At 33.6% G+C, this 14,050-nt stretch overlaps 2 pseudogenes across 2 annotated transcripts in view; both read left to right on the top strand.

Moving 5' to 3' along the window:
* The window catches only part of LOC143205655 (eukaryotic translation elongation factor 2-like), a 55,444-nt pseudogene extending 45,782 nt beyond the window's left edge, over positions 1 to 9,662 (top strand). The window contains exons 2-11 of the transcript XR_013007840.1: positions 6,007 to 6,311; positions 6,373 to 6,544; positions 6,601 to 6,815; positions 7,005 to 7,393; positions 7,455 to 7,670; positions 7,732 to 7,947; positions 8,011 to 8,273; positions 8,399 to 8,613; positions 8,804 to 9,228; positions 9,290 to 9,662. The product of XR_013007840.1 is annotated as a eukaryotic translation elongation factor 2-like (transcript). The remainder of the gene's footprint in view (positions 1 to 6,006; positions 6,312 to 6,372; positions 6,545 to 6,600; positions 6,816 to 7,004; positions 7,394 to 7,454; positions 7,671 to 7,731; positions 7,948 to 8,010; positions 8,274 to 8,398; positions 8,614 to 8,803; positions 9,229 to 9,289) is intronic.
* A 1-nt stretch (position 9,663) lies between these two features.
* Positions 9,664 to 14,050, top strand: LOC143205651 (eukaryotic translation elongation factor 2-like; annotated as a pseudogene). The gene is made up of 6 exons (XR_013007836.1): positions 9,664 to 9,801; positions 9,916 to 10,103; positions 10,955 to 11,370; positions 11,429 to 11,911; positions 12,233 to 12,404; positions 13,355 to 14,050. The product of XR_013007836.1 is annotated as a eukaryotic translation elongation factor 2-like (transcript).

The raw sequence follows: 14,050 nt of genomic DNA, 5'->3' as shown, positions 1-14,050 counted from the left end.
AAATTTGTTCATCCCTTCATGACCGATGTACTTGGACTACTTTAACCCGTCTAAATAAAGGAGTATATCTTTTAGAGCAGAACCATAATTATTGGAGACAATTTGCTTTTTCTACAGGTGAGAGGATATAGGATTTTCTGTGGAATAAATTGGCCTAGGTTTTTTCTGGGTTGATTTGCAACGTCCAAAATTTTAACAATTTGACCTCAGCATTTAATTGTCCTACAAAAACTTCAATGTGAGAAGATTTTTGTCTTCAGAGATATCGGGCTATGTATATCTGGATTGCGAATCCTTCACGCCTTAAACAAAATGTAAAGGGCCGGCTTGGTTGGCACAGTGGTCAAGGGCGACAGGAAGGCCCTCTTACTGTTGCGATAGTAGCCGTTTCGAATCTTGTTGGGTAAATTTATGTTCTTGATTGTTTATAATCCGAAAAAGAAAATCTGTGACTACGATTAGTCACGCCAGTAACCAAGCTGGGTAAAACCGGATTTATTCTGGAATCATCTCTAGGACCGTGGTTCGGAGTGGGGAACAGATAAACACTAGTTAATAAAAAAGAGACGTTCAGTGTTGTACGTACTATGTACATAGATATGTAAAATATTTTCTTGTCAACCCAATATAAACCCAAAAATATCTGAAAAATATGTAAAACATTATTTAAAAATGCCTATATTGTATTGTAGAGTCAGAAAGAATTACAAGAAGATAAATCAAATTGTAGATATGTTAAGTTACTATGCTACAAAAGAGTGGAAGTTTGAGATCAACAACGTGAAAACGATATGGAAAGAAATGAGAAAGAGCGACCGGGAACTATTTGATTTTGATATGGGTGCTTTGAATTGGGACATGTACTTTTACACTTGTATCCGAGGTAAATCTTACCTAGACTGAAATTCATTAATCATTGATGCTAGATGAACGATTATAAATATCGGTTATATGACAGAAGAACTAAAAAAATCCAAATTAGATGTTATTTTTGTTATTTCATTTCAACTCATATATATTTTTACATACTAATTACACCCAATTTTTCAATTATTTTTATATCAATTCATTTATTCATCATATAAGGTAACAAAAATTGGATAATTTGTATTATGATGTGATGGGAAGTCATACTGGACCCAATAGTGATTCTTAACTAGTGCTTTTCAAACTTTTCTATAATGTTTCGTCAGTATTATGTTCCAAATAAAAAATTATTTAATACTATAACATTTCTATTTCCTTATTAGAACAATATATATAAATCAAGTAATACGTGTTAAACTGCTCGTAACACCTAATAACATTTCTAACCTTTCTAGCTAAAGAATTTTAGCCTTCTTTCTATTGATAAATTTACAAATGAAGGTTTCTGAAGGAATGAAGAAGGCTATGCTGCCGAAAAAATATTCATATTTTTCAATGTTCATGGTTTTATATCTTTCATGATATCATGTTCATATATGATATCAAGTAAATTAAGGATTTCAAGCAATCTAAGGAGATTAGATATGTTTTCCGAAGTGAACAAGTGATAAACAGTGAAGGGAAGTTAAGTTCGGTTTTCGATGTGGTCAAACTGTGGTATACTCAGGTTGGAGAGCCATAGCGAGCACACCGAGGAGGGGGTATCCCTTCAGAAAATGGGAATATGTGCATTTATAACGACTTAGCGTAAGTGGGTTAGGCATAACTTGGCAGGATCATTAAGTATGAGCGTCAATTATTAATGGATGATCACATGAATATGCTTGAATTGCGTTCAGCGTAGTATAGAAATCCGTGCAGAATAGCTATTCACCAGGCCCTTCTTTCAATAGCTATCGAAGCTATCTCCAAACGGCAAACCTGTCAGCAGTAAAAATTATTATGTGTTTTGGGGTGCTGAAAATTAAGGAACTCGAAGGGCCTATAACGGACATGTTAACGCTCTCATTGCGTTTTAATCCATCGTTATTTGGGTAGGGATGTAAGTTGATCGGAAATCTTCACCGAAATCGTGTTTTCTGTATACGCTGATCTCTGTGTCATTACAATTTTAGTATATGGCTTAGAGTCGTGACAACAAACAAAAACTATCTTGGAGCATGGTCGTAAATTTATGTTTTTGATTGTTTAAAAAACGTGATTGTCCTAGGCAAGAGTGTAAAATCAAGAAAACAACAAGGATAATAATCCCAGTCACGCCAGTAACTAGGCTGGGTAAGACCGGATGTCTTCTGGGATGATTTCTAAAGTTGGTCATTCGCCAGTCGGTACGCTTAATGCTGAGGACCGTGGTTTGATGCCCACGCCAAACTGTAGTATCAGTCCAGATAAACCCATAGTTTGTAAAAGGAGACTTTAAAATGTATTTTAAAAAAAGCGAGAATAATATATGCATAGACGGAGTAGCCTCGACCAAGTATTGTAATGCAAGCGGATTAATCTGCTATGATATATTAACATCTATCGGTTTCACGGAGTTTAATTGGTGGCATTACTAAAAATTCACAAATTTTCATGTCTTAAGATCCATACAGGTTTACTATTACTTTAACCGCTTAACCAATAAATTTGTAAACAAAATAGTTAAAATAATATAAAATAGAATTAATAGTACGTTTCAATATTTTTAATATATTAGGCAAAATCCATTCTTGGAAGACATTCAGTTTGAGATGATTGACGATGATAAATGTATCATGCTATGGCTAATATTAACCACCAAAACTCGCTGGAAAGCTGAAATTCTTAAATACACCAGATCTCATTGTAAAAAATAATAAATATAAAATATAATGGGGCGTACAGTGTTCACAGATCAATTGATTAACTTCAGTTAATGTACAATGGTTAATAAAACAGATAAACGAGTAACATTGATTAATGTTTCCACACGGAATATAAACATCCAAGTTCTTGCATCAAGCAAGCATTGGCAAAGGAAAATGAGCTTGGTCTCTACGAACATCTACTAAAACCATGCAAAAAGCATCTTTGTTAGTAACAACCTTTACATAATACTAAATCGAAAACCTGAAAAGAAAACTGGAAGAGAAGAAAGAATTTTGATATTTGTATCATTTTGATACTTATATTATCAGGTATATATAAATGTTTGATTTAGAAATAGTGAAAAAATCAACAATCAAATCAATAAAAATAAAACGAATACTTAACAACTGGATTCCTATAGACGAACTTCGATTATATCGAAGTAATCTACTTTCAAATATTAATTTTTTCCTTAGAAGATATCCGGCTTAGTTGATCAGTGTCATCAACTAAGCGGTTTCGGGTTTTACTGTGTAACATGTCCACTTTACTCGCTTTACCAATAAACCATTTTGTTGTAAACGAAGTAGTACTATTCAACATCTCTAGAATATTAGTTATGGTGTAAACCTTAACCTATAAATTGATTCTGGACATTGGTAATGAATGACATTAGAATTACAGGTTGGCCAACTAAAAAATAATTAATATTATAAATATATAAGTTAAAAAAAGTTATAAATATTTAATCTTTACGGATTATATAATTGTTGTATATTATATAAAATTAATTATATATGCTTATTTCAAACATATTTAATTCCAACAGTATACATACCATCTATTTACAAAGACGGTTGGTATCAAGTACTCGGCCATTTTGACATTGTTTTAATCGTCAAGTTAATTACTTGCATCTTGCCGGGTTTTTCACACAATTTGTGATTTCGAAAACAGTTATAATGTCATCTAATACAGGAGGTAACAATTTAGAACAAATACTAATATTGGAGATGGTATCTAACGAACCATCTCTAGGAAACGTTAGAGATTTACCTTCTGGTACTACTACGCAAGTGCAAGAAGAGGTGCCAACGCCTGTTACTTATACCTACGGATGGATTAACGTCGAATCATCTAATATTCCTTATATTATCGTTGATGATATTTATGTTAGTGTCAGAATATTAAACGACAAAGTGCTCTCAAGAATGAAGAGATTCTCAGTTGAAGTGTATAACTTATTTTATATGCAGTGTAGTGTTATGAATAAAGTGGAAGTAGATCTGTTCAATATGATTAACATTGCACATGGTGATTCTTTTGGAAGCAGTTTTCGAGAGGGCCGTGAATACAAATTGCAGTTGTTTGAATTTTTAAGATTGTATTGTTTTTTAAAATTTTGTGAATATGTTTTGTACAATCTTATAAAACATATGTACGAACAATTTCCTAAAGAGATATGCGGCTTTTTACAGATAACTGCTAAGTATCACATACCATTTATAGTGAGAGACAATGAAAGTTACACGCCTTTGTTTTACTTTGAAGGAGATTTTTCCTTTTTGGAAGACAAAATTATAGTGTGCACTAATTGGGAAATGGCCTATTTTAAATTGTTATTCAAACTTCAGAAACTTAAAATCAAATTTGGAAAATATGACTTGTGTCGAATGATTAAAGTTGATGATTTGTTACCCTTCGTTGAAGGGGTTGTTGACACAAAATTAACTTGGCCATTATCCGATATGCTCTGGATGAAGCCAGATAATAACTGAAAATCAAATATTTATTCTTCAACAATAATTAAAATTGATGTTATTTTCAAATTTCTATATTTTAGTTTATGTTTGAGAACTTTCTCTAAATATTTTGTTGCAGAATACTTATAATCCTAGTTATAGTATTGTAATCATGTTTAAACACATTAATATTTAATAAAATTTTGATTTAACGAATCATATTCGTTTTAATTTTTATTGTGCCGTTTAATAATAATGAATTGAATATATTATTTGTATATAGTTTAAAAGTTGTTTTAAATAACATTAATTGATAGTGTTTATAGTTATTTAAAATTAAACATTTAAACCTCTCTATTTCGTTTAATATTTGTTTTTTTCCCTTGTTCATTTTAAATTTACTATTCATACATTTAGCCTATTTTTTAGTATGTGTCTTTTTTACCTGTTGTAACTATGGTATCTGTATGATTATGTCCCCAAATAATAGTCCGCTAACTGTTTCTTGTACTATATTTTTTATGTACGCCAATCTATATCGAAGGCCCATCTAAGAATATAACTGAGCTTATTTTTTAGCTTTCTTCTGTTATTACAGAAATAATTTTTATGTTTCTAAACATTACAAATTCTTAACATTTATTTTTCATAGAGGTGAATTTTACAGCAGATGAAATTTGTGCCATGATGGTCTAAAAACGAAACATCCGTAATATATCCGTCATAGCTTACGTAGATAACGGAAAATCATATTTAACAGACTCCTTAGTATCAAAAACTGGTATTATTGCTGGTGCCAAAGTTAGAGAAATACATTTTACAGACGCCAGAAAAAATGAACAAGACAGATTTATTACGAATATGTAGAATAAGAACTTGTAGTATTTTGAAATATTGAACGACGAAATTTACAAACGACTGAACATGTGGGATAATTTTGATTAGTCATTCTGAAGCTTTATCTCTTTAAAATAAAGCTGGGTATTTGTTTTAACAAAAATACTAACTAATCTATTTTTAGCGCCATATTTATGTATTTTGAGCTCGAAGATAGGGATTTTTTCACAAATAATATTGATTAACGCGAAAACGAATAGAAAGTTTTTTGATTAATTTGATTGGTTCCTCTGGGCACATAGATTTCCGTTCTGAAGTAACTGCTGCCCTTCATGTAACTGATGATGCTCTTGTTGTAGTAGATTGTGTTTCCTATAAGTAAATTCCTAAATAATTATTTGTATAATAAATAAAATAATTATGTATGTAATATTGGTGTAACTTCAGTGTGTATTAATTTTACTAAAGAAACATGCATAATGCAATTTAATGCAGATGCAATAACGCTTATCTAAATATATTTCTGTGGTAAAGACAATTTATTAAGAACTACCGAATTAAAGTAGGAAACATTGTAGTGTCTTTACAATCTTTTAATTAATCGTGATATCATCTCCAACCGCCCTAGGCCGACATTTCTACAATTTTGGTCCTGTTTTTTCCGGTAAAGTAGCCATCGCCATGAAGGCCCCCATCCTGGGACCTAACTATGTGGCCTCAAGAAAGAGGATTTAAACGAGAAGACAATTCAGGGAGCCATCCTTTTGATTGGTCATTATATAGAAGCCATGGAATATGTCCCATCTGGAAATATTTGCACTTTGTTCGGTCTGGATCAATTTTTGGTTAAGCCCGATACCATCTTCACATTCACAAACATGCAGAACTTGAATGCCATGAAATTCGGCGCAACTCTCGTAGAAGGTGTAGCTGTGGAACCCAAGAATCCGGCCGATTCACTAAAACCTGTAGAAGGTACGCAAATATTCGCTTTTATTGTGTGATTATCACTAAGGTCTGTGTGATTTGACTTCAGGTTTGAGACGTTTGGCTAAGTCTGATCTTATTGTACAATGTATCATTGAAGAATCTAGCGAAAACATCATTGCCGTTGCCAGAGAGGTCCACTTAGAAATCTGTCTGAAGGCCTTGTAGGAGGATCATGCTAGAATTCAAGTTACTTAATCCGACCCAGTAGTGCCCTTCGTGTAACTGATGGTGCTCTTGATGTAGTAGATTGTAAAATGTAAAATTTGTATTTTAGGAAAGATGAATATGAAGGCCTTCTCTCCACACTGTGCACTAACTTGAAATATGATAACAAGGATAAGGATGGAAAACAATTTAGGCGGACATGGTTACCTGTTGGTGAGACTTTGCTTCAGATGATTGCCGTTCACTTACCATACCCAGTAACTGCTCTGAAATACAGAATGGAAATGTTATAGGAAGGTCCACAAGATGATGAAGCCGCTCTTGGTATGTGTCACCTGTATGGATTTTTAAAACGCGTTAAACTTTGGTATTAATTTTTACTTGATGATGTGTAGTTTAGAACTCTAGGCTGATTCACTTTGAATGATTGGTATAAACTAAACAACAATTACCAATTTTTTATTATTTTTTTAATATTTGCGAATGACTATACTTAGCTTTGTTTGTTTTTAGGTATTAAAAATTGTAATCCTAACGGTCCTATGATGATATGTGTCTAAAATGGTGCCCACTTCTCATAAAGGTTATTTCTACGATTTTGGTCCTGTTTTTTCCGGTAAAGTAGCCACCGGCAGCAAGGCCCCTATCCCAAGAGCTAAATACGTGGCATCATTTAAGAAGATTTAAACGAGAAGACAATTCAGGGAGCCATCCTCATGATGGGTCGTTATGTAGAAGCTATTGAAGATGTCCCATCTGGAAATATTTACAGGCTGTTCGGAGTGGATCAATTTTTCCCGATCCCATCCCCACATTCACAAACATACGCAACTTGAATGTCATCGTAGTACGTGTAGCTGTGGAACCCAAGAATCCGGCCGATTCACCAAAACCTTTGGAAGGTACGCAAATGTTCGCTTTTATTGTGTGTTTATCACTAAGGTCTGTGTCATTTGACCTCAGGTTTGAAATGTTTGTCTAAGTCCGATCTTATGGTACAATGTGTCAGTGAAGAATCTAGCGAGAACATCATTGCCGGTGCCAGAGAGCTCCACTTAGAAATCTGTCTGAAGGCATTGGAGGAGGATCGATCATGCTAGAATTCAAGTTACTTAATCCGACCCAGTAGTACCCTTCGTGTAACTAATTGTGCTCTTGTTGTAGTAGATTGTATTACGGGTAGGTAAATTCCTAGATAATTATTTATATAATAAATTAAATAATTATGTATGTATTTTAGGTGTTACTTCACTTTGTATTAATTTTACTAAACAAAAATTAAAATTTTAAATAATGCATATATAAATATATTTCCGTAGTAAAGACAACTTATTAAGAATTTCTGAATCAAAGTAGGAAACATCAAAAAAAGGATATTGTAGTGTCTTTACAATATATTATTTAATCGTCATGTTATCTCCATCTGCCCTAGGCCGACATTCGTTAATGTTTGGTGGTACTGATGCTGCTAATTCGCTATAAATTGAGAAACAATTTTGTAATAATAAATTATTTGCAGGTGTGTGTGTACAAACGGAAACTGTCTTACGTCAGGCTATCGACGAACGTTTTAAACCAATCTTGTTCATGAACAAGATGAACCCGTACTCTTTTGCAATTGCAGTTGGACCCTGAATAACTTTACCAAACTTTCTAATGTTAAACAGTCTATGGGTTTAGAAATATTTTAACCCAAAAACAGGATAATGGTAACAAAAGATCGTTTTGCATGTACATCTTGAATCCCATCTACAAAATTTTTTACCTGATAATTAACAACAAGTAAACATGTGTTTAATTATTTAAACAAAATTAATTCTTCCAGCACAATTAGGTCACTATAACAATTTATCGAGAATGCATTATATATTTGTAGTTCTTGGGTGTAACTAAAATTTTTATTTTAGTAAAGAAGAAAATGAAGCCCTTCTCTCCATACTGCGCCTTAACTTGAAATGTGAAGACAAGGATAATGATAGAAAACAATTTAGTCAGACATGGTTACCTGCTGGTGGGACTTTGCTTCAGATGATTGCCGTTCATTTTCCGTCCCCAGTAACTGCTCTGAAATAGTGAATGGAAATGTTATACGAAGGTCCACATGATGATGAAGCCGCTCTTGGTATGTGTCACCTGCATGGATTTTTAAAACGCGTTAAATTTTGGTATTAATTTGTACTTGATGATGTGTAGTTTAGAACTCTAGGCTGATTCACTGTGAATGATTGGTATAAACTAATCAACAACTACCAATTTTTTATTATTTTTTTAATATTTGCAAATGACTATACTTTGCTTGTTTTTGTTTCTAGGTATTAAAAATTGTAATCCTAACGGTCCTATTATGATAAGTGTCTTAAATGGTGCCCAGTTCTCATAAAGTTTATTTCTACGATTTTGGTCCTGTTTTTTCCGGTAAAGTAGCCACCGGCAGCAAGGCCTCTATCCCAAGAGCTAAATATGTGGCAACATTAAAGAAGATTTAAACGAGAAGATAATTCAGGGAGCCATCCTCATGATGGGTCGTTATGTAGAAGTTATTGAAGATGTCCCATCTGGAAACATTTACAGGTTGTTCGGAGTGGATCAATTTTTGGTTAAGCCCGATACCATCCCCACATTCACAAACATGCAGAAGTTGAATGTTATGAAATTCGGTGTAACTCTCGAATGTTATGAAATTCACGTGTATCTGTGGAAACCAAGAATCCGGCCGATTCACCAAAACTTTTAGAAGGTACGCAAATGTTCGCTTTTATTGTGTGATTATCACTAAGATCTGTGTCATTTGACTTCAGGTTTGAGACGTTTGGCTAAGTCTGACCTTATGGTACAATGTGTCATTGAAGAATCTAGCGAAAATATCATTGCCGGTGCCAGAGAGTTCCACTTAGAAATCTCTCTGAGGCCTTGGGGGAGGATCGATCATGCGTGAATTCAAGTTACTTAATCCTGCCCAATAGTGCCCTTCGTGTAACAAGATGGACCATACCCATTTGAAATTGCAGTTGGATGCTGAATAACTTTACCAAATTTTCTGATGTTAAACAGTCTATGGGGTTAGAAATATTTCAACCCAAAAACAGGATAATGATAACAAAAGATTGTTTTGCATGTACATCTTGAATCCCATCTACAAAATTTTTGACCTGATTATAAGCTGCAAGTAAACATGTGATTTATTATTAAAAAAAAATTAATTCTTCCGGCACAATTAGGCCACTATATAGTTTACCAAAAACACTTTTATGAAGTTATTAGGAAATAAATATATTGTAGGCAGTGCATTGGAAGAAAATTATAAGCCTAGGTATTAAACACTTTCATGTTACCTCTATCTTTATATCCTATGGTGACAAGCTGTTATATCGAGAATGCATTATATATTTGTAGTTCTTGATTGTAACTAAAATTTTTATTTTAGTAAAGAAGAAAATGAACCCTTTCTCTCCACACTGCGCATTATCTTGAGATGTGAAAACAAGTATAAGGATGGAAAACAATTTAGTGGGACATGGTTACCTGCTAGTGGGACTTTGCTTCAGATGATTGCCGTTCATTTACCATCCCCAGTGACTGCTCTGATATACAGAATGGAAATGTTATACGAAGGTACACATGATAATGAAGCCGCTTCTGGTATGCGTCACCTATATGAGTTTTTAAAACGCGTTAAATTTTGGTATTTATATGTACATGATGATGTGTAGTTTACAACTCCCGGCTGATTCACTGTGAATGATTGATATAAACTAAATAACAATTACCAATTTTTTATTATTTTTTTAATATTTGCAAATGACTTTATTTTGCTTTTTTTATTTTTAGGTATTAAGAACTGTGATCCTAACGGTCCTATGATTATGTGTCTAAAATGGTACCTACTTCTCATAAAGTTTATTTCTTCGATTTTGGTCCTGTTTTTTCCGGTAAAGTAGCTACCGGCATGAAGGGCCCTATCCTGGGACCTAACTATGTGGCCTCAAGAAAGAGGATTTACACGGGAAGACAATTCAGGGAGCCATCCTCATGATTGGTCGTTACATAGAAGCCATGGAGGATGTCCCATCTGGAAATATTTGCACTTTGTTCGGTCTGAATCAATTTTTTTATGAAGCCCTTCTCTCCACACTAACTTGAAATATGAAGACAAGGATAAGGATGGAAAACAATTTAAGCGGACGTGGTTACCTGTTAGTGAGACTTTGCTTCAGATGATTGATGTTCACTGGCCATCCCCAGTAACTACTTAGAAGTACAGAATGGAAATGTTATACGAGGGTCCACATGTATAGATGTTTAAAACGCGTGAAATTTTAGGTTTTATTTGTACATAACGATATGTCGTTTACAACTCTATGCTGATTCACTGTGAATGATTGGTATAAACTGAGCAACAATTACCAATTTTTTATTATTTTTTTAGCATATGCAAATTACTATACTTCCCTTTTTGTTTTTAGGTATTACGAACTGTGATCCTAACTGCCCTCTGACGATGTATGTGTCTAAGATGGTACCCACTTCTCATAAAGGTCGTTTCCACGCTTTTTTTCCTGTATTTTCCGGTAAATTAGCCAAAGGCATGAAGGCCCCTATCCTAAAACTGAAATATGTGGCATCAAGAAAGAACATTTAAACGAGCAGACAATACATAGAACCATCCGCATGATGCGTCGTTATGTAGAAGTCATGGAAAATGTCCCATCTGGAAACATTTACAGTTTGTTCGGTGTGGATCAATTTTTGGTTAAGCCCGATACCATCACCACATTCACAAACAAGCAGAACTTGAATATCAAGAAGTTCAGCTTATCTTCCGTAGTACGTGTAGCTGTGGAACCGAAGAATCCGGCCCGTTCAGAAAAACCCGTAGAAGGTACGGAAATATTCGCTTTTATTGTGTGACTATCATTGTCTGTGTCATTTGACTTCAGGTTTGAAACCTTTGGCCAAGTCCGATCCTATGGTACTATGTGTAATTGAAGAATCTGGCGAATACATCATTGCCGGTGCCGGAGAGTTCCTCTTAGAAATTTGTCTGGAAGCCTTGGAGGGGGATCATCATTCGACCCTACTGGGTCGAATGATGATCTACGTGTTAAGGTATACTACTGTATCTTACCGTTAAACCGTCAGCGAAGAATCTGACCAGATGTGCCTGTCAAAGTCGCCAAACAAATACAACAGATATTGGCCCAAGTATTTTAGGTTCCAGGCTTTTAAATATATGCCGTATGGATTTCTATCAACATGTAGTCTATAAGATGTAGTTTATAAGGCTCTGCAATATAAAAGCTTGGAGTCTCATCAGTGAATATAACATTGATTAAAAAGGATTGAAACGACATGCTAATCAGCTAGTGGGATACTCATAAATTATTTAGACGGATATATAATTAGAGAATGATATATATTAGGTGAGTTAGTGTACAGTTCTTTTGGTTTAATTTTAAAATATTTCTTCCGTACTCTAGAACAAATAAAACACGCACTATATAGAATTTTGAACGAAAAGTTGCAGGCGTCTGAAAATTTTGAAGCAAATGTGCTGTCTGGTATCTAGTACACTAAGAACAACGTTACTAATTATGTTCCTGTTTTTGTCTAGATGAATCTTCCACTGGCTTTTGGTTTATAGATCATACCAATTAATAAGCAAAAAAATGGCAACGCCCTCTTAATTTATTTTTTCAAATCATATTTAATGGAGTGAGTTTTATTCTTAATTCTATTTGCAGGATTCCAATGGGCAACAAAGCAATCCATCGTGGTGGCGGTTAGATCATTCCTACAACCCGTCGTATGTTGTCTTTATGCTTGCCTATTAGTCAATATCTTATTAGAAGTTCAATAGTCTGGGCAGACGTCCAGCCCAGACTCATTGAACTTGTTTGTCAGTGTGAAATTCAGGTAAATCTTTTATACAATTAAATTTTCACTCCATCTTAGAAATACGTTCCATATCTCAGAAAGCGGCACCAGATGATACAGCGTTGTATAAGTAGCAATTTTGAATTGTTTACATTATTATATCCCGGTTGATTTAGGCCTTCTATCCATTCTCAGATGATTCTCTAGAATCGACTTGTTGTAGGTATTTGAGTAATTAAAGTACTGGATACAACTTAGTCCATGCATATTTATACTTTAAAAACATCTCGATTAAAGCCACAACACAGAAATGAATCAAGAGTGAGGGATCTTCATCTTGTCCGGGTGGTTTTATCACGAGCATGCGCCGTAGCGTTTTTACGATTTTATATACAAAACAACTACTCTTAACATTTAATTATTCAACAATATATAAGCCGATTCAGTATATAGGCGCATCCACCCAATTATTATATGTCCAACTATATGTGTTGTAACATTCGCAAGATATGTTATATTAATGGTATATTACTTTCGATTCTAAAGAATTCTTACTTTTTGGCCATTTGGAATAGCGGAACTAATAAAACATTAACGATCGTTAACAAAATTATTATATTAACAAATGTTTTATTAAAAGATATCCAAAATTACCTGATTTCTGCTATAGATTTAATTGGCTGGTTTTCACAATGTGTCAACATGCTTGTTGAAAAATATGATTATAATGTTTCGCATTTATAATTTAATTTTTGGAGATATTTCTTCCAGTTTAATATGTTTAAAAAATATACCAAAAACCATACCATAAGTTATGTATCTAATATTTGACCGAACTGCTTTATTATTGAATTTTCCGTTTTAATATTATAATTTTTCTGGAAACATAATTATTTATCAGATTATTTATTTATTATAAAAGCTAGTACTGTACTAATATACGAAATTCTTTTTTAACATATCTAATATTTTATTTTGTTGTTTTTCAGGATACACATAAAATAAAGAAAGTTTTCCAGATCTCAGTCAATACTTGGACAAAATGTAAACGCGTCGTTAATGACAATCCATTTTTTTCTATAGTACAAATAAAAAGGGCGTGATCCACGTTCTCATCAGAGAGTAGACGGCAGACTGCATCTGCTTTTTAATTCCCAAATATAACAACTTGAGGGAGTCCAAACTTGCTGGAGAAAGCGAATTATAGGAGAATTGGGGAATTGGACAGTAGGGGTTGACAGTACTTTGGTTGAAGGCTGCAATCCGACGAACTGTAGCATTTAAAAAGGATGAGCAATTTAATATATATTTGGGTATACATGTATGCTAGAGCCTGGTCTGGAATAAGGCGTAAAATACAGCTATAAGAATCACTCGCTGTTCGGTGAACTTGAGAGGACAGTTTTGTCCATTTTTAAGGTCCACCCGATAGAGGTGCGGTGGGCGTGGGTAGAAGAATGAGTCCATAAAGATACCAGATAACTGAAGTAAGGTAGTACATTCCATCTTACCGTGAACTTGTTAGGTTTATTAAGTTGTCTTTTTATAGCATTCATATGAATCGTAAAATTCAATTAATGTTATCAACGTTTTTAGTATTTAAATTTCAAACGTTAATTCATCAATAAACTATTATATTTCTTGTCATAGATTTTATAATTAATTAATAAATTTTTTTGGAAAAA

This window comes from Rhynchophorus ferrugineus, unplaced genomic scaffold (assembly GCF_030347505.1).
Source record: "Rhynchophorus ferrugineus isolate W39M unplaced genomic scaffold, kcgeb_rfMv2 rfM14, whole genome shotgun sequence".
NCBI classification, from domain to species: domain Eukaryota; kingdom Metazoa; phylum Arthropoda; class Insecta; order Coleoptera; family Curculionidae; genus Rhynchophorus; species Rhynchophorus ferrugineus.
Note: the sequence above shows the minus strand (reverse complement) of the source record. Positions and strands in the feature narration are given on the sequence as shown.